Here is a 21,617-nt window from a genome sequence, read left to right on the forward strand (position 1 = left end):
CAAGCCCCTTCAAGCTCTTTCAGTCCTTTCTCTGATTCCTTTAATGGGGGTCCCATTCTCGGTTCAGTGGTTTGCTGCTGGCCTTCACCTATGCATTTGCCATATTCTGGCTGTGTCTCTCAGGAGAGATCTACATCTAGTTCCTGTCAGTCTGCACTTCTTTGTTTCATCCATCTTATCTAGTTCGGTGGGTGTATATATATGGGCCACATGTGGGGCAGGCTCTGAATGGGCATTCCTTCATCCTTCCAGAGCCTTCCTAACCCGAGCTTTCTCTTAGGGTTAGGAGTCATCTTACACATGGCTGTCCTCTTCACAGCAAGCGTACCATTGACACTGAGATAGTAGGTGACTGGGCTGGCAGGAGTAGTGCCACATCCCAGCAGAAGATCTTAAGTTTCAGGATAGCTGGGACAATCTGGTGAGACTCCTCTAAGAAAAGAGATTCTTGGGAACTAACAGGGTTTCATGGTCTACTCTACAGAGAAAATGAATATCTGTTCCCAAATACTGATTAATACATTTGTATCTTACCTATGTTGAACTTTTGCTCAAAAATTGTTTTAGACTTGGTCATTAAAAAGTACTGATAGATCTATCATCCTCTGTCATTAATATATTAGTCCATGTGAATCAGAGTACACAGAGATGTTTGGAAGACAAAGTTTCGTGTTAGCATGAAATTCTTGCCGTGGCTTTGCCAACTTTTGGCTGTATGATCTGAAGATTAGCTAACCTCTCAAAACCAACTTTTTCCTCACTAAGAACTAGCACAGCTACCACCCCTATCTTGCAGAGCACAGTGAAGACTGATAAGCACTGGTGTAGGCTCGGCTTGTAGAAATCAGTACTATTTAAGTGTTTTAGGAATTTTAAGCTTAAGTAAGCTTGAGTCTGATTTAAGTTTTCATTCACGTCGAGAAAGCATAAAATATTCTTGCATTCCATGTTTGCTCTCAAGACAGCCAGGTTTTTGACAGAATATTTGATTTGGGCTTCTGGAGCAGACATATAACCTGATGGCTTTCCATACACAAAGCCAGACAAAAGGCAGCTTATACCAAAGTTCCTATACGGTATTTATCTCAGTTACTTAGAAGCTTTGCTTCTGTTTGACATAGCATGGAAAGTTTGACTTTGATCGTTAAAGTCTTTTGATTTCAATATGAATTCTGAAGGAGGATGAATGGACTGGTTACAATCCACTCTTTCCTCTGTTCTTAGACTAAGCAACCCTGGGATTCTTGGGGCGTGGGCTTTTCACATCAGCAGCAGGCTGGCCCTCGACAATGTCTGGCCAGTCACGGTCAGAGGTGACCATTCCACAGCCTGCTCCTCAGCGCTGGAGCACTCCTTCAACCATGCTGCAGCCCTGGAGATCTGTACTGAGGACAGTTGCAATTATCACAAGGAGAATGGAGAGGATGTAGAATACCCACCAATTGAACCGGGGAAGGCCCTGGAAGACCACAGCAGAATCGATGTATTGATGTGTCTTTCAAATCAAAGGATAATTCGTGCTTTGTGGATGTTGGTACCACGTCTCCAGATTCTGATCACGCTTCTCCTTTGCCACACCCAGCACCTGGTAACTGGGCATCCTACCGGGAAACAGAATTGGCTTCTTCGGTCCATCAAATCAAACAGGGGCCACCTGTGGGAGAGGTAGAGGTCGTGGATTTCAAGGACCCAGCATTGGTTTTGGATCCAATGGGCACCAGAACCCCAGCTCCTCCACAGGCAGATGCAGGCTTTCCTAACTCTCTTGGGAACAGAAACACCAGGTCCTATCGAGAGGCATAGCCAGTGCTTTCACAGCCAGATGTTCCCGTCGCTCCTTTGGAAGGAGAAATCCTTCCTAATTACCCCGATTCTGGTACATGCCACCCCTGAGTGGAAGGAGGTATGTGGTAGGACTGGATGACCACGTGAGTTCTAAAGCTCAAGGCAAGTGCATTGAAAAACTGGGCATTTGAGGTTTTGTTTAAAGAAAATATAGCAGAGTTGACAAACTAGATATGGTCATTCACCTGGGCCCATCCCTGTACCGGGCAGGCTGGAACAGGCTGGGGCAGGCTAGGGCAGGCAAGGGCAGGCTGAGACAGAAAGATTGTGTAGGTTCAAGAGTAGCCTGGGCCATATAGAGAATTCTAGGCCAGCCTGGATTATACAGCCAGCTCTCCTCCCAAGTGTAATAAAAATTTTGGTTTGCAAGTTCAGAGAAGGTGAGCCATGTCGAGGCTTCATAGGCATTGCAGGATGGAGGGTACAGCCATTTAGCTTTGTCTGTGGTAGTTAGCTGTGCAGGCTTAGGGAAACATGCTGAAGAGCCTTAGGGAGAGAACATGGTATAGACACCTGTGTCTGCTATTAGTTCTGGTTCTTGTCCCCATAGCTGTGACCTTCAACTCCCCTGAACCACCTTAACCTGGTTCTGTGACTCACTAGCACTAAAGGTAGCAGGAAGAAGGGAGGGGAATGCCCAGAGGGAACAACTTTTCATCCACCCTGATGGACTGGGAAACTGGTCCTAGATTCATCCTCCCCCACACCTATCTCCCGCTCTCCCTGCTCAATGATCTCTGCCAGGAGGACATGTCAGAGGTCACACCTCTCTCCACAGCATTTCAACTTCACAGTTTTTCTGTCCGTTTATTGACCAAAACATTAACCTAGCAAAGAGGACCTTCTGGTTCTGCTGGGACATTTTCTGCAGGTTCAGGAGTTGTTTAGAGAAATAGTTCAGGAGGGAAGAAAACACTTTGTGTTTAACAGAGTATAGAGTAATAGTTAGGGTAGGACTGTTGTTGTCAAGTTTGAATCGTGGCCATGCTAAGGCAACTTATTTCACCCTCAGGTCTCTGATTTTCATTTACAAACGTATTGCCAGGATTTGTTGTTAGTATATGTTATGTTTTGAGTGCCTGCATTAGTCTGTTCCTCAGAAGACAGTTAAGAGCATCATTACTAATCTTTAGAGGATTTAAAACATAGCAAACTGGAGGATGGGGGTGGGGGAGTGAACAGCTGGGCTGGAAAACAGAGAAACTGAAAACAGAAAGTCTCATTAAAAAGCTTTTGCCTCCTGTCTCCTTTTCTGCTTGATGAAGTTTGATGAGTATTTGTTTTTGTTAAAGCCAAAGGCATGGATTTCTTTTAAACGTTAGAACTTTCAAATTCTTCTAACAATCTCCTAAAATATTCAGTGTGAGTTCTTTCTATCTAAAGACATTTAAAGGTATGAATCAAAAGTTTCCTCAAAGGGATTTTGTGTTACAGATGTGTTTTTGAGTGGCCTTTTGTTGGGGGTTGTATTTTCCTGGCCCAGGAAGAGCACACAGTTGTTGGAAAGTGGGTGTATGTACAGTTGTCTGAAACCTGAGGAGCGGGCTATGGCCCAGCACAAAACTGTAAACTGATCTAAAACCTTCAGAGAGTTTTCTTTTGCAATCGGTCATGGTTCTTGAAGCGTGAACTTTGTAGATGATAATGTGTCACAGTGTCAAAGGTTGTGCGTGGTTGTTTAAGAAAGGCCTGAAATGGAACCAGTCACTGGGAACTGAGGGTAACAGCATAACCCAGGAGGGACATGATCTGTGGTGTTTAATCAGCTGCCAAATGTAGTCAGTGCTGACATCTAAATGCTAGAATGTTTATGAAAAAGACATTCAGGGGGAGATTGTCCAACTGGAAGCTTTTAAGTCTTAGAGGAGAAAAATACTTTTAAATTTTATTTAAAAAAATATTTATGTGTGTTCATGTGTACAAGTTCATGTGTGGGAAAGCCTAGCCCTTAAGAAAGAATGTTTGGTGAGCTGTGTGAATCATAGAAACATATAATTGTTATTATTTATGTTCAGAGGAAACACTGGTGTCCCAGAGGTTTATCCAACAGCTGTGGGCTTACTCTGGGCAGCTGTTGAAATGGGGCTGAGACCTTCTAGTACCAGCTCAAGGTAGGAAATGCACAGCTTCTGGTAGTGGATGGACTTGAGTTCCCCCGCAGCTCTGTTGTGTAGTTTGAAGACAGATGCTGTTTGAACCTTATTTTCTGAATAGAGAGCACCCTTCTCAGTAAGTTTTAACTTCCCCTTTAAGCATATAGGATTTGGTTTGCTGAGTCAGGGAATTAGGATTTTGTTAAAGGCTCAGAAAATTTCTCTTTTTTTTTAGTGTTGTTTTCATTAGGGTGTGTGTGTGTGTGTGTGTGTGTGTGTGTGTGTGTGTGTGTGTGTATGTGTTTGTGTGTGTGTCTGTGCATGCCTGCCTGCCTGCCTGCCTGTGCATATGTATATGTGTTGTATCTGCCCCATAGGAATAGGAATAGAAGAGGTGCTCTGAAGTGGCCCCAGGGCAGCTTATGCAGCATGATGGTATAGACAGGTTCCATGCTGCCACCCTGAGCAGTGTTTCTTTGTCCTGAGAGCTGGCTGCAGCCCTGCTCATATTGGGAGCTTTCAATTCCAGGCTGCAGTAGGTTTTTGGTTGTCACAGCAGAGAGTATCTGCATTCTCACCGCCAGGAAGTAGGACTCCATTTGCAGAGAGAGAGATTCATGGGGAAAGACTGCAGCGCACTTGTTAGTCTCAGTAGACTGAGCAGCTGTGAACTTTCCCTTCACTAAGGCCATCCCTAACTCAAGCTTTGGGAACTGTTCCCTACAGCTTTTACTCTGGACTGAGCTCACCCTCCCTGTTGCCTGCCCTGATCCTCAGCTTCTACCTGGTTCCAGGCAGCTACACAAACAGACCAGTTCTTTTAGTCTGGGGCAGGGATTTTGTTGCAGCTTTCAACCTGGAGTAGCAAGCACTGCTGAGGTGCTGGGGTCCTCACAGCTGGGAGAACTGAAGTAGAGGAGGAAGGTGTGGCCCAAGGTCTCAAGCTCTGGGCCAGGGTGTGGTGGTCTCACAGGTGGCCATTTCTGAGCACCATCTCCACTGCTGTTTCTCACCCCTGGCTTCTGATACTTGCAGGCCGCTTCTGACATTCCCATAGCAATGCAGGATGGGGAGGGTTCTGTGGGCAACAAGTAGACACACCACCCAATCTGGATCAGGTGACCCAAGGGTGTCTGTTATCCCCGCCTCTGCCCTCTCCCCCATGTCCCACCCCCAGACTGCTGCCAAGCTGTTCAAGTTGTTCTGGCTGTTGGTGGGGTCCTGCAGCTGTGATAGGCTCCTCCTCTCCGGCCCCTCCTCCCCAACCATCTCTCAGGCCCTCCTTGGATAGCTGTCCTCCTCTGGGGCCCTGCACTTGCTCCCAGCCATGGTGGCTAGGCTCACTGCTCTCCTCCTTTACCTCGTTTTCTCCTTGGCCATCCTGGTCCAGACAGGTAAGGTGAGTGAGGGCTGGGGCACCGGGGCACCCCACCCTGGTGCCTGGGGGTCGCTCTGGGCATGAGCGACTTTGTCTCTACCTGGCTGCCTGAGGTATGGCGTCAGGGTAGGAACAGGGAGACCTGGCTGCTCTGGGCCTAGGGGTAGGGTCTAAGATTTTCTGGAACTGAACCAACTCTGAATTGAAGATGAGGGATAGGACCTTCTTAGGGCTGGTATGAAAACACTAGGATGTTAAAATCCTAGCCATGTATTAGTGATAACAGCTGTCCCCAGTAGTGTACCTTGGGAAAAACCTTGGAAAAAGCAGTCATTTTGAAAATTGACCTTGAGGACACCTGCAGCAAAAGCATCTGGAGAGCTTCCCAGGAGACTCTCTGGCCACTTTCATCAGGAACTCGGAGGGTTAGTAGAGAGACAAAGGGAAATTAGGGTGGGGGCGACTTGTACCTCTTAACAGCATCCTGCGTGCTTTTGGTGTCTGTCCCTACACTTCTAGAGACTCTGGTCATATTTTGTGGAGGAGGTGGACACAGAAATTGTGCTGAATCAAGGGAACACGTTGCTTTCACCTTGTGAAACTCAATTTGTATACCAGGCCTAAGTGGCTTTTGCAGTTCTCTAGTGGAACTTTTGGGATCACTTAAGTATACAATCATATTGTCTGCAAATCATGATATTTTGACTTCTTCCTTTCCAATCTGTATCCCTTTGATCTCCTTTTGTTGTCTGATTGCTCTGGAACTATATTGAACTCTCAAGAACTATATTGAATAGGTAGGGAGAGAGTGGGCAGCCTTGTCTAGTCCCCGATTTTAGTGGGATTGCTTCAAGTTGCTCTCCATTTAGTTTAATACTAGCTACTGGTTTGCTTTTACTATCTTTAGGTATGGGCCTTGAATTTCTGTTCTTTCCAGGAACTTTATCACGAAGGGGTGTTGTATTTTGTCAAAGACTTTCTCAGCCTCTACTGAAATGATCATGTGGTTTTTATCTTTCAGTTTGTTTATATAGTGGATTACGTTGATGGTTTTCTGTGTGTTAAACCATCCCTGCATCCCTGGGATGAAGCCTACTTGATGATGATGGGTGATTGTTTTGTTATGCTCCTGGATTCGGTTTGCAAGAATTTTATTGAGTATTTTCTGTTGATATTCATAAGGGAAATTGGTCTGAAGTTCTCTTTCTTTGTTGGGTCTTTGTATGGTTTAGGAATAAGAGTAATTGTGGCTTCATAGAAGGAATTCGGTAGTGCTCCACCTATTTCAATTTCATGGAATAGTTTAGAGAGTATTGGTATGAGGTCTTCTATGAAGGTCTGATAGAATTCTGCACTGAACCAATCTGGACCTGGGCTCTTTTTGGTTGGGAGACTTTTAATGACTGCTTCAGATTCAATGCAATCCCCATCAAAATTCCAAGCCAATTCTTCATAGAGTTAGACAGAACAACTTGCAAATTCGTCCGGAATAACAAAAAAGCCCAGGGTAGCTAAAACTATCCTCAACAATAAAAAGACTTCCGGGGAAATCACTATCCCTGAACTCAAGCAGTGTTACAGAGCAATAGTGATAAAAACTGTATGGTATTGGTGTAGAGACAGACAGATAGACCGGTGGAATAGAATTGAAGACCCAGAAATGAACCCACACAGCTATGGTCACTTAAGTTTTGACAAAGGAGCCAAGAAAAAAAGATAGCATTTTCAGAAAATGGTGCTGGTTCAAATGGAGGTAAGCATGTAGAAGAATGCAGATCTGTCCATTCTTATCAACCTGTACAAAGCTTAAGTCCAAGTGCATCAAGGGCCGCCGCATCAAACCAGATACACTCCAACTTATAGAAGAAGAAGTGGGGAAAAACCTCGAACACATAGGCACTGGAGAAAATTTCTTGAAGAAAACACCAATAGCTTATGCTCTAAGATCAAGAATCAACAAATGGGATCTCAAAAATCTGCAAAGCTTCTATAAGGCAAAGAACACAGTTGTAAGGACAAAATGGCAACCAACAGATTGGGAAAAGATCTTTACTAATCCTACAACCAATAGAGGGTTTATATCCAAAATATACAAAGAACTCATGAAATTAGACTGCAGGGAGACAAATAACCGTATTAAAAAATAGGGCTCAGACGTAAACAAAGAATTCACAACTGAGGAATGCCGAATGACTGAGAAACACCTAAAGAAATGTTCAACATCTTTAGTCATAAGGGAAATGAAATCAAAACAACCCTGAGATTCCACCTCACACCAGTGACTGGCTAAGATCAAAAACTCAGGTGACTCAGATGCTGGCGAGAATATGGAGAAAGAGGAACACTCCTCCATTGTCGGTGGGATTGCAGACTGGTACAACCATTCTGGAAATCAGTCTGGAGGTTCCTCCTCATAAAATTAGACATTGAACTACCTGTGGACCCAGCTCTACCTCTCTTAGGCAGATACCCAAAAGATACCCTAATATATAACAAAGACACTTGCTCCACTCTGTTCAAAGCAGCCTTATTTATAATAGCCAGAAGCTGGAAAGAACCCAGATGCCCTTCAACAGAGGAATGGATACAAAAAAAGTGGTACATCTACACAATGGAATATTACTCAGCTATCAAAAACAATGACTTTATGAAATTCATAGGCAAATGGATGGAACTGGAAAATATCATCCTGAGTGAGGTAAGCCAATCACAGAAAAACACACATGGTAGGCACTCATTGATAAGTGGACATTAGCCCAAATGCTTGAATTACCCTAGATGCACAGAACACAAGAAACCCAAGAAGGATGACCAAAATACGAATGCATCATTCCTTCTTAAAAGGGGAATAAGAATACCCTTGGGAGGGAATAGGGAGGCAAAATTTAGAACAGAGGCAGAAGGAACACCCATTCCAAGCCTGCCCCACATGTGGCCCATACATATACAGCCACCAAACTAGATAAGATGGATGAAGCAAAGAAGTGCAAGCTGACAGGAACCGAATGTAGATCTCTGCTGAGAGACAAACCCAGAATACAGCAAATACATAGGCGAATGCCAGCAGCAAACCACTGAACTGAGAATGGCATCCCCATTGAAGGAATCTTAGAAAAGACTTAAAAAGCTTGAAGGGGCTTGAGATCCCATATGAACAACAATGCCAACCAACCAGAGCTTCCAGGGACTAAGCCAGTACCCAAAGAGTATACATGGACTGACCCTGTGCTCCAACTGCATAGGTAGCACCAGTGGAAGGGGAAGCCCTTGGTCCTGACAAGGCTGAATCCCCAGTGAATGTGATTGTTGGGGGGAGGGTGGTAATGGGGGAGGATGGGGAGGGAAACACCCATAATGAAAGTGAGGGGGAGGGGTTAGGGGGATTTTGTCCTGGAAACTGGGAAAGGGAATAACAATTGAAATGTAATAAGAAATACCCAAGTTAATAAAGATGGAGAAAAAGAAGCAAACTAATCAAAACAGTGTAAAATACATGAAATTGTATTTGTAAGTGTATTGGTATTTTAAAGTTATTTTTGTGGCAGGGAGCTGTACCTGCTGTTTATTGGAATGTCTTTTCTTGGTTGTAGGATGAGCACCTGGCTGCCTTGTTCCAGAAGCTGGAGGAATCTGCTTGTTCTGGTAACCAGGAGGATGGGACACAGCAATATTTAGGGGAATTGCTATCTGTATTAATGGTTAGAGATGTTGAGTGCTTTTTACTGGTTTTGTGCCCAATTATCATGAACTTTTTTTTTTTTTATTTTTTTTTTTTTATTTACTTGAGTATTTCTTATATACATTTCGGGTGTTATTCCCTTTCCCGGTTTCCGGGCAAACATCCCCCGCCCCCCTCCCCTTCCTTATGGGTGTTCCCCTCCCAACCCTACCCCCATTGCCGCCCTCCCCCCATAGACTAGTTCACTGGGGGTTCAGTCTTAGCAGGACCCAGGGCTTCCCCTTCCACTGGTGCTCTTACTAGGATATTCATTGCTACCTATGGGGTCAGAGTCCAGGGTCAGTCCATGTATAGTCTTTAGGTAGTGGCTTAGTCCCTGGAAGCTCTGGTTGCTTGGCATTGTTGTACTTTTGGGGTCTCGAGCCCCTTCAAGCTCTTCCAGTTCTTTCTCTGATTCCTTCAATAGGGGACCTATTCTCAGTTCAGTGGTTTGCTGCTAGCATTCGCCTCTGTATTTGCTGTATTCTGGCTGTGTCTCTTAGGAGCGATCTATATCCGGCTCCTGTCGGTCTGCACTTCTTTGCTTCATCCATCTTGTCTAATTGGATGGCTGTATATGTATGGGCCACATGTGGGGCAGGCTCTGAATGGGTGTTCCTTTAGTCTCTGTTTTAATCTTTGCCTCTCCCTTCCCTGCCAAGGGTATTCTTTTTCCTCATTTAAAGAAGGAGTGAAGCATTCACATTTTGATCATCCGTCTTGAGTTTCGTTTGTTCTAGGGATCTAGGGTAATTCAAGCATTTGGGCTAATAGCCACTTATCAATGAGTGCATACCATGTATGTCTTTCTGTGATTGGGTTAGCTCACTCAGGATGATATTTTCCAGTTCCAACCATTTGCCTACGAATTTCATAAACTCGTTGTTTTTGATAGCTGAGTAATATTCCATTGTGTAGATGTACCACATTTTCTGTATCCATTCCTCTGTTGAAGGGCATCTGGGTTCTTTCCATTTTCTGGCTATTATAAATAAGGCTGCGATGAACATAGTGGAGCACGTGTCTCTTTTATATGTTGAGGCATCTTTTGGGTATATGCCCAAGAGAGGTATAGCTGGATCCTCAGGCAGTTCAATGTCCAATTTTCTGAGGAACCTCCAGACTGATTTCCAGAATGGTTTTACCAGTCTGCAATCCCACCAACAATGGAGGAGTGTTCCTCTTTCTCCACATCCTCGCCAGCATCTGCTGTCACCTGAGTTTTTGATCTTAGCCAATCGCACTGGTGTGAGGTGAAATCTCAGGGTTGTTTTGATTTGCATTTCCCTTATGACTAAAGATGTTGAACATTTCTTTAGGTGTTTCTCAGCCATTCGGCATTCCTCAGCTGTGAATTCTTTGTTTAGCTCTGAACCCCATTTTTTAATAGGGTTATTTGTTTCCCTGCGGTCTAACTTCTTGAGTTCTTTGTATATTTTGGAAATAAGGCCTCTATCTGTTGTAGGATTGGTAAAGATCTTTTCCCAATCTGTTGGTTGCCGTTTTGTCCTAACCACAGTGTCCTTTGCCTTACAGAAGCTTTGCAGTTTTATGAGATCCCATTTGTCGATTCTTGATCTTAGAGCATAAGCCATTGGTGTTTTGTTCAGGAAATTTTTTCCAGTGCCCATGTGTTCCAGATGCTTCCCTAGTTTTTCTTCTATTAGTTTGAGTGTGTCTGGTTTGATGTGGAGGTCCTTGATCCACTTGGACTTAAGCTTTGTACAGGGTGATAAGGATGGATCGATCTGCATTCTTCTACATGTTGCCCTCCAGTTGAACCAGCACCATTTGCTGAAAATGCTATCTTTTTTCCATTGGATGGTTTTGGCTCCTTTGTCAAAAATCAAGTGACCATAGGTGTGTGGGTTCATTTCTGGGTCTTCAATTCTATTCCATTGGTCTATCTGTCTGTCTCTGTACCAATACCATGCAGTTTTTATCACTATTGCTCTGTAATACTGCTTGAGTTCAGGGATAGTGATTCCCCCTGAAGTCCTTTTATTGTTGAGGATAGCTTTAGCTATCCTGGGTTTTTTGTTATTCCAGATGAATTTGCAAATTGTTCTGTCTAACTCTTTGAAGAATTGGATTGGTATTTTGATGGGGATTGCATTGAATCTGTAGATTGCTTTTGGTAAAATGGCCATTTTTACCATATTAATCCTGCCAATCCATGAGCATGGGAGATCTTTCCATCTTCTGAGGTCTTCTTCAATTTCTTTCCTCAGTGTCTTGAAGTTCTTATTGTACAGATCTTTTACTTGCTTGGTTAAAGTCACACCGAGGTACTTTATATTATTTGGGTCTATTATGAAGGGTGTCGTTTCCCTAATTTCTTTCTCGGCTTGTTTCTCTTTTGTATAGAGGAAGGCAACTGATTTATTTGAGTTAATTTTATACCCAGCCACTTTGCTGAAGTTGTTTATCAGCTTTAGTAGTTCTCTGGTGGCACTTTTGGGATCACTTAAATATACTATCATGTCATCTGCAAATAGTGATATTTTGACCTCTTCTTTTCCGATCTGTATCCCTTTGATCTCCTTTTGTTGTCTGATTGCTCTGGCTAGAACTTCAAGAACTATATTGAATAAGTAGGGAGAGAGTGGGCAGCCTTGTCTAGTCCCTGATTTTAGTGGGATTGCTTCAAGTTTCTCTCCATTTAGTTTAATGTTAGCAACTGGTTTGCTGTATATGGCTTTTACTATGTTTAGGTATGGGCCTTGAATTCCTATTCTTTCCAGGACTTTTATCATGAAGGGGTGTTGAATTTTGTCAAATGCTTTCTCAGCATCTAATGAAATGATCATGTGGTTCTGTTCTTTCAGTTTGTTTATATAATGGATCACGTTGATGGTTTTCCGTATATTAAACCATCCCTGCATGCCTGGGATGAAGCCTACTTGATCATGGTGGATGATTGTTTTGATGTGCTCTTGAATTCGGTTTGCCAGAATTTTATTGAGTATTTTTGCGTCGATATTCATAAGGGAAATTGGTCTGAAGTTCTCTTTCTTTGTTGTGTCTTTGTGTGGTTTAGGTATAAGAGTAATTGTGGCTTCATAGAAGGAATTCGGTAGGGCTCCATCTGTTTCAATTTTGTGGAATAGTTTGGATAATATTGGTATGAGGTCTTCTATGAAGGTTTGATAGAATTCTGCACTAAACCCGTCTGGACCTGGGCTCCTTTTGGTTGGGAGACCTTTAATGACTGCTTCTATTTCCTTAGGAGTTATGGGGTTGTTTAACTGGTTTATCTGTTCCTGATTTAACTTCGATACCTGGTATCTGTCTAGGAAATTGTCCATTTCCTGAGGATTTTCAAATTTTGTTGAATATAGGTTTTTATAGTAAGATCTGATGATTTTTTGAATTTCCTCCGAATCTGTAGTTATGTCTCCCTTTTCATTTCTGATTTTGTTAATTTGGACACACTCTCTGTGTCCTCTCGTTAGTCTGGCTAAGGGTTTATCTATCTTGTTGATTTTCTCAAAGAACCAACTTTTGGTTCTGTTGATTCTTTCTATGGTCCTTTTTGTTTCTACTTGGTTGATTTCAGCTCTGAGTTTGATTATTTCCTGCCTTCTACTCCTCCTGGGTGTATTTGCTTCTTTTTGTTCTAGAGCTTTTAGGTGTGCTGTCAAGCTGCTGACATATGCTCTTTCCTGTTTCTTTCTGCAGGCACTCAGCGCTATGAGTTTTCCTCTTAGCACAGCTTTCATTGTGTCCCATAAGTTTGAGTATGTTGTATCTTCATTTTCATTAAATTCTAAAAAGTTTTTAATTTCTTTCTTTATTTCTTCCTTGACCAGGTTATCATTGAGTAGAGCATTGTTCAATTTCCACGTATATGTGGGCATTCTTCCCTTATTGTTATTGAAGACCAGTTTTAGGCCGTGGTGGTCCGATAGCACGCATGGGATTATTTCTATCTTTCTGTACCTGTTGAGGCCCGTTTTTTGACCAATTATATGGTCAATTTTGGAGAAAGTACCATGAGGAGCTGAGAAGAAGGTATATCCTTTTGCTTTAGGATAGAATGTTCTATAAATATCCGTTAAGTCCATTTGGCTCATGACTTCTCTTAGTCTGTCTACATCACTGTTTAATTTCTGTTTCCATGATCTGTCCATTGATGAGAGTGGGGTGTTGAAATCTCCCACTATTATTGTGTGAGGTGCAATGTGTGTTTTGAGCTTTAGTAAGGTTTCTTTTACATATGTAGGTGCCCTTGTATTTGGGGCATAGATATTTAGGATTGAGAGTTCATCTTGGTTGATTTTTCCTTTGATGAATATGAAGTGTCCTTCCTTATCTTTTTTGATGACTTTTAGTTGGAAATTGATTTTATTTGATATTAGAATGGCTACTCCAGCTTGCTTCTTCTGACCATTTGCTTGGAAAGTTGTTTTCCAGCCTTTCACTCTGAGATAGTGTCTGTCTTTGTCTCTGAGGTGTGTTTCCTGTAGGCAGCAGAATGCAGGGTCCTCGTTGCGTATCCAGTTTGTTAATCTATGTCTTTTTATTGGGGAGTTGAGGCCATTGATATTGAGAGATATTAAGGAATAGTGATTATTGTTTCCCTTTATATTCATATTTGGATGTGAGGTTATGTTTGTGTGCTTTCATTCTCTTTGTTTTGTTGCCAAGACGATTAGTTTCTTGCTTCTTCTAGGGTATAGCTTGCCTCCTTATGTTGGGCTTTACCATTTATTATCCTTTGTAGTGCTGGATTTGTAGAAAGATATTGTGTAAATTTGGTTTTGTCATGGAATATCTTGGTTTCTCCATCGATGTTAATTGAGAGTTTTGCTGGATACAGTAATCTGGGCTGGCATTTGTGTTCTCTTAGGGTCTGTATAACATCAGTCCAGGATCTTCTGGCCTTCATAGTTTCTGGCGAGAAGTCTGGTGTGATTCTGATAGGTCTCCCTTTATATGTTACTTGACCTTTTTCCCTTACTGCTTTTAATATTCTTTCTTTATTTTGTGCGTTTGGTGTTTTGACAATTATGTGACGGGAGGTGTTTCTTTTCTGGTCCAATCTATTTGGAGTTCTGTAGGCTTCCTGTATGTCTATGGGTATCTCTTTTTTTAGGTTAGGGAAGTTTTCTTCTATGATTTTGTGAAGATATTTACTGGTCCTTTGAGCTGGGAGTCTTCACTCTCTTCTATACCTATTATCCTTAGGTTTGATCTTCTCATTGAGTCCTGGATTTCCTGTATGTTTTGGACCAGTAGCTTTTTCCGTTTTACATTATCTTTGACAGTTGAGTCAATGATTTCTATGGAATCTTCTGCTCCTGAGATTCTCTCTTCCATCTCTTGTATTCTGTTGGTGAAGCTTGTATCTACAGCTCCTTGTCTCTTCTTTTGGTTTTCTATATCCAGGGTTGTTTCCATGTGTTCTTTCTTGATTGCTTCTATTTCCATTTTTAATTCCTTCAACTGTTTGATTGTGTTTTCCTGGAATTCTTTCAGGGATTTTTGCGATTCCTCTCTGTAGGCTTTTACTTGTTTATTAATGTTTTCCTGTGCTTCCCTAAGTGTGTTCAGGTCTTTCCTGAAGTCCTCCAGCATCATGATCAAATATGATTTTGAAACTAGATCTTGCTTTTCTGGTGTGTTTGGATATTCCATGTTTGTTTTGGTGGGAGAATTGGGCTCCGATGATGGCATGTAGTCTTGGTTTCTGTTGCTTGGGTTCCTGCGCTTGCCTCTCGCCATCAGATTATCTCTAGTGTTACTTTGTTCTGCTATTTCTGACAGTGGCTAGACTGTCCTATAAGCCTGTGTGTCAGGAGTGCTGTAGACCTGTTTTCCTCTCTTTCAGTCAGTTATGGGGACAGAGTGTTCTGCTTTCGGGCGTGTAGTTTTTCCTCTCTACAGGTCTTCAGCTGTTCCTGTGGGCCTGTGTCTTGAGTTCACCAGGCAGCTTTCTTGCAGCAGAAAATTTGGTCTTACCTGTGGTCCCGAGGCTCAGGTTTGCTCGTGGGGTGCTGTCCAGGGGCTCTCTGCAGCGGCAGCAACCAGGAAGACCTGTGCCGCCCCTTCCGGGAGCTTCAGTGCACCAGGGTTCCAGATGGTCTTTGGCTTTTTCCTCTGGCGTCCGAGATGTGTGTGCAGGGAGCAGTCTCTTCTGGTTTCCCAGGCCTGTCTGCCTCCCTGAAGGTTTAGCTCTCCCTCCCACGGGATTTGGGTGCAGAGAACTGTTTATCCGGTCTGTTTCCTTCAGGGTCCGGCGGTGTCTCTGGCTGGGGTCCTGCCGCTCCTGGGCCCTCCCCCACGGGAGCCCAGAGGCCTTATACAGTTTCCTCTTGGGCCAGGGATGTGGGCAGGGGTGAGCAGTGTTGGTGGTCTCTTCCGCTCTGCAGCCTCAGGAGTGCCCACCTGACCAGGCGGTTGGGTCTCTCTCTCACCGGGTCTGGGAGCAGAGAGCTGCTGCGGGCCGGGATCCGCGGGTGTGGTATCATGAACTTTTTAAGATTAAGAAAAAATTGTTTTAATCTTCAATTACTTATAGCCTGACTTATTTGCTTTTCTGTTGCTATAATGAAATACCATGACCAAGTCAGTTTATGGAAGAGTTTATTTTGGTTGGGCTTCCATGAGACCATCATGGCAGGGCGCTGAGAGATCACATGTTAAACCCCAAATATGAAGCAGAGAGAGTGAACAGGAATTGGGGCTAGTCAATATATACTAGCCTCAGAGCTAGCCCCTAGCAAGGTATAGCCTGTAAAGTCACCACCAGGGTTCAGACATTTGAGCCTATGGGAGATATTCTCATTCAAACCACCACATTTCCCTCCCAGGCTCCAAAGGCCATTGTTATAATACAAAGTATTTTTAATCCTACTTCAGAAGTCCCCATGGTCTCCCACAGTCTCGATAAAACCCTGTGAATTTGAAAAGTGAATTAATTTCAACATACAATGGAAAAGATATATATTACTATTTCCTAAAAGGAGGAATGGGGGCATAGTCAGAAAACGCTGGACCAAGCAAGACTGGTAAGGCAGCATGTAAACATCAAGTCCCCTAGGTCAGACTTCCCACCTGTGGGTCATGGCCCATTTACAGTGGCTCCCTAAGTCCATCTGTAAACATATGTTTACATTATGATTCATGACAGTAGCAAAATTACAGTTATGAAGTAGCAACAAATATAATTTTATGGTTGGGGTTCACCACAACACAAGGAATTGTATTGAATGGTCACAGCATTAGGAAGGTTGAGATCCAGTGCTCTAGCTTAATATCTGATATCAGAGGCTTAGATGGCACCATCCCTCCATCTTTCTGCTTATAAAATATATCTCTTCCAGGCTGGTTCTATCCCATGTAAGCAACTCTCCCTGGCAGAAATCACAGCTTTGGCGCTTCCAACACCTTGGAGTCTGTACAAGTATCCCAGGCTTCACTTCATCTCTCAGGGTCTTCATGCGGGAACTCAGGATTAGGGTTGGCCCTGAGGTCCTTTGGGGTGCATGCTTGTGTTTTCCTAGAGAAAGATCTGTTTTTCTTGCTTGTGAAAGGGTACATTCATAGCAGAGAATATTTTTAGATTTGTAAAAGAAGGTCAGGAAAGGGCCATAATTGTCAGTCTAGAAAGGGTATCACCGAGTTACTCCTTTGTGTTGGTTGCCTCTTCTACCAGCTCTATCTACTCTTCCTGGGTCTAGTCTCTGGAATGAATGAGTAGTTTGCCCTGTGGGTTGGTGAAGATATCTGGAAATTTTAATTTTTATATAGTTTTAGCTATGAACTCCCTGTCTGAAGACTTATCTGCTGTGGTGATTTGAATAGGAATGACCACCATAGGCTCATATGCTTGAATGCTTGTCGTATAAGGAGTGGCACTATTAGGAGGTGGGGCCTTGTTGGAGTATGTGTGGCCATGTTGGAGGAAGTGGGTCAATGGGAAAGTGGGCTGTGAAGTCTTTATATTCAAGCTATGACCAGTGTCGACACAGTCTCCTGCTCCTGCCTTCAGATGAAGATGTAGAACTCTCAGCTCCTTATCCAGCACGATGCCTCCCTAAATGCTGCTGTGCTTCCCGCCATGGTGATAACGGACTAAACTTCTGAGAGTGTAAGCCAGTCCAATGTCAGTTTTCCTTATCAAAGTTGACTCAGTAACAGTGTCTCTTCACAGCAGTAAATCTGTAAGACACCTACTCACCTACTTTTTTTTGCCCAGTGAGATTGTTCCATTAGTTTCTGGCCACCAATTATTTATTTATTTATTTAATTTTATTTTCTTTTTTTTATTCCAAATACTTTCTTTCTGAGCTTTCATTTACCCAATCTAGATTTATTCCTTTCTGATCATTTTAGCACTTGTCTTTCTTTATTGAGTGTTACTACCCAAATTTTTCTTAACTTTGAGTCTTCTTGATGGTCATAGTTGTGTATGTTTGCCCACAATTGACAGCAAATTGCTGTCAATATGTATGTCAGTGTCATTTTTTTTAACCCGTGCAGTTGACAGATATATATTTGTCGTTTAAGATCTCTTCATATATCACTGTGCTTGATTGCCTGGTTGTCTTCATACTGGTTTAGATGAATTCACCTTGTTTCTCTGGGTCCATGGCTAATTAATTAATTAATTAGTTAATTAATCAATTAACATGAGTACACTGTAGCTGTCTTCAGACACATCAGGATAGGGCATCAGATCCCATTACAGATGGTTGTGAGCCACCGTGTGGTTGTTGGGAATTGAACTCAGGACCTCTTATCCACTGAGCTCTCTCTCCTGCCCAGATCCATGCCTCTTAAGGTATGTGCAATATTAGCCCTCTTTAGTCCTTATTATAGTTCCTTGTTATATAGACATAAGGTAGAGTTACATTTTCATTACTGTATTAATTGTACTGTTGTTGTCTCTGTGATGACTGAATCTAACTATTTTATCTTTTCGTTGAGTTAAAGTTAAGTACTAATAAATCAAGATATTTGCTTAACGAGAGCAGATCACACTGTTTATAATTACAAGTTTTGCTGGTAAAGTGTTACGTCAGAGTGGATTCTGGTACAGCTCTTAGTGTTAGCCTGTTGAGAATGCAAAAATTTTGTTCAACATACCTTGGCAAATTTAATTTCTTAAACTTTGGTCATACATACTCTGAGAAGCTAAGAATGTTAAAAACAAAATCACTGCTTTTTATATTCACTACTTAAGAAACTCCTCAATTCTCTATCGCACCTTATGTAGGAAAAAGCGAAGGAGGAAAAGAGTGCAGTGGTACTATTTTAATTCTTATATTTGGTCTGAAGTTTCTTTTATCTTTGTTTCCTTCTGGTGTTTGATTTAGGACATTAAGGTCCTTTAGGGTTCTTTCACTAGTAGTTAGGGGCGGACTGTACAAAGACCCTTGGCTTTTGTGTTTTGAGCCCTTTAGGTCTTTTGACTGTCCTGTATAGCCTTCAGCCTGTGTATTGATCTTACACAGCCTGCAGTGTAAGCAGTTGAGATAGCTGGTCTTGCTACCTGTGTCCTGTGCCTTGTTTAGAAGTGGAGGGATGTTGGAAATTCAAAGTGTGCATGGGAAGGTTGACTTGGGAGAGAGATCTCTAGATCAGCCCTTTGTTATCTGTGAGAAAGCTTTGGAAAGATACCTGCTGTGTTTTCAGTTGCTAATTTTCAGTTGTGAAGGCCTCACCTCAGGCAACCTTGACTTCTTGTCCTTCTTTTTTTTCTCTCAGATTCAGGAAACCCCAACTATGTTGTGGCATTGGCGCCACCTTGTGTCCCAGCTCAGGGCTGGTGTGGTACCTCTGGTTGCCTAGGTTTGCTTGGGGCTTGGGCAGGGAGCATCTCAGTTAGCTCTCTGTACACCCTTTAGATTCATGCTTAATTTCCACCCTGAAGCCGCTTTAGAGTGAAGCCCTAGTTGTTAATATTCAGTGGTTGGGGGTGGATTTCCGTATCGGGTTACGTTGGTTCTAAACCAGACATGGCTTTGTCAATTTGTTACTAAAATTTCCAACCCTAATAGCCCATGTAAAGGACACACAATCCAAATATTTTAATAATAAGTTATATGCCTAGATTGGGCATATCTAATACAATACTAACTTATTTCCCAATTCTAAGACTCCTTATTACTTCTGGTTTCTCCCAGCCACAGGATTCTGGTGCATAGTGGCTTCCTTCACTCCTCTTCCTTCATTCTTTTTCTCCTTCTACCTGCCACCCCCTCCTGAGCCTCCAGTCCCACCTTTCGTATCCACTACCCAATCATAGGCTCTAACCTTTTATTGACCTATTAAAGTGGAGAGAAGGTTCACATAGTATCACCTAAGTACATGATGCTCTGCTTGTGGGGTGGGAGCAACCTCTCTTGAGGAACCAATATGAACAATAATATACAAGCAGCATCAAGCCAAACCACTACAGTTTACTCGTAAGATCTCAGTTTTTAGTACAAAATCCAATAATGTTAGTTGTTTAAATGTGTGTCTTACTATATTTCATACACAGCTGTTTTCCAAATGTGGGTTTGTCTGGTGTTCTGTACCAGCATAGAGTATTCATCATTAACAGTGTATTTTCTTGCCACCAATACATGAATTTTTGTTGGATATGCTAAATAGTCATAATGGTTTTACACAGGAAAGCTAATTGTCAGAATTTTGTTTTGTTTTTGAGTCAGGGTTTTCTGTATAGCCCTGGCTGTCCTGGAACTCACTTTGTAGACCAGGCTGCCTTCAGACTTACAGAGATGTGCCTGCCCTCTGTCTCTGAATGCTAGGGTTTAAGTCCTGTGCCCAGCTTGATATTTTTCTTTGTCATTCTCTCTCTCCCTCTCTCTTTCTCTCTCTTTTTCTTTGCCCAAGTCAATGGATTTTATTTGGTCACAGGGTCACAGGCCAGGTATGGCCCCAGCCTTATTTGACCTTCTTTGGGGCTCAGGTTGTTGGAGTGGCCGAACTTCTTGTAGCAGTAGACTACACTGTGTGCAGGCATGAGTAGCACTTGTGGCAGATCATCTTGTCACAATTGTAATTCTGGACAAGGTGACAAAGGGATGACTCGATGATGCCACTGTGCAGACGCAGCACCAGGTGGAAGGTAGACTCTTTCTGGATGTTGTAGTTGGACAGGGTGTGGCCATCCTCCAAATGTTTGCCAGCGAATATCAGCTCTGCTGGTTGGTGGGATCCCTTCCTTGTCTTGGATCATTATTGATGGTTTCACTGGGCTCAATCTCAAGAGTAATGGTCTTGCCCATTAGGGTCTTCATGAAGATCTGCATGCTGGCATCTCCTACTTGGCCTCCTTGTTGAAGAGAAAGAGTGGTTTGGGGCTTTTGGTGTTTTTGTTTGTTTGTTTTGTTTTTTCTTTTTAATACTTAGATCATTTTGTTGACTTCTCGGTGTTTGTTGAGGGCTGGTATGATTTGCATTTTAAATATATTTACCTGGATCTTCACTGCTTGCTCTGTCTTAACAGGCAGGTGTACTTTGATTTGGGACTGAATAGACTTTTTTTTAATTGTTTCCAGTCTGTGTTCTTCTTTCACTGGCCTTTTATGAGTCAGTTTTTCACAGAATTGGCTGTCACAGTGCACGAAAGATTCGGCCAGAGCTTGAGACAGGTAGAAATGAGTGGCAGTTTTAGGACCTGTACCATCATATTTTGGAACACCAGAAGGATTATTAGAAGTAATGTTATTATAAAGTAGTCTTATCCTAATAATCCTTATTAACAATCTCTAGTTATTGTAAGTCAGTAATTTTCCTTATGAGATAATATTTACTTTCATCTCCATAAATATAATTGTCATGGGGCACAAATAGTAACAGCTAATAATGAAAGAACAATTCCCTGTGTATATAGACTTTGTTTTTTTGTGAACTACTTTTTGAAATATGTCAAATTATAACAGCAGTATTGTTGGTATCAGGAATTGCCTTGAGCAGCAACACTATTTGGTAACTGTTGACATGGAAACAGCCCTACTTTCCCAGTATTCCTTTGGTCTAAATCCCAACTCCACGTGGGAGTAGTTATGTCATATTCCAAATGAAAGGCAGACTTCTTCTGCCCTCATGCTCTCTCTTCTCTTCATTCTTTTCTCTTCTTTCTCTCGCCCCTTTCCCTTGTCTTGTTCTCCCATTAAATCTCACTAAGTGGAAGTGTTTTAGTTTTGTGTGCTCTATTTTGATGGGTGTGGTGGGTACTTTATTACAAAGAGATTTCAATAACAACAAGTATGATAATTTAAGAGCTTGGAAATCAGACTGACTGGAAATAAATTCCAATTTGGGCACTCACCAGCTGTTGAACTTATATTACTAATATAAAAGTTGTGGGTGATAGTAATTTTTCCCTATAGTGTTGTGAGAATTAATCTAACTCCTTGTAATCCTCTTGTGTTTTATTACTTATCAACAACATTGGGTAGTAGTAGCCATTGTAATTGTTTCATTAAATAAAATTTGTAGAGTTGTGCAGAATGGAGTTTATCAAAGCTAAATAGGTGAAACTACACATAACTAAATTGTATAATAAGATTTATCTTATAAAATTATAATCTTAAAGGAAGAAGGGTAGAATGTAGAATAGGAA

The 21,617-nt window shown here is 42.2% G+C and overlaps 1 long non-coding RNA gene and 2 pseudogenes across 1 annotated transcript in view; 2 read left to right on the forward strand and 1 right to left on the reverse strand.

The window, feature by feature from the left end:
* Positions 1-21,617, forward strand: part of LOC148006206 (polyubiquitin-C-like) — a 1,402,189-nt pseudogene that overhangs the window by 138,856 nt on the left and 1,241,716 nt on the right.
* Positions 3,691-21,617, forward strand: part of LOC120102192 (uncharacterized) — a 28,715-nt gene continuing 10,788 nt past the window's right edge. Inside the window, exon 1 of the long non-coding RNA XR_015686268.1 lies at positions 3,691-4,074. This is a non-coding gene — a long non-coding RNA (uncharacterized LOC120102192). The remainder of the gene's footprint in view (positions 4,075-21,617) is intronic.
* LOC148006210 (ubiquitin-ribosomal protein eL40 fusion protein pseudogene) lies at positions 19,893-20,301 on the reverse strand (annotated as a pseudogene).

Source organism: Rattus norvegicus, chromosome 4 (genome assembly GCF_021556685.1).
Source record: "Rattus norvegicus strain SHRSP/BbbUtx chromosome 4, alternate assembly SHRSP_T2T, whole genome shotgun sequence".
Lineage (NCBI taxonomy): Eukaryota > Metazoa > Chordata > Mammalia > Rodentia > Muridae > Rattus > Rattus norvegicus.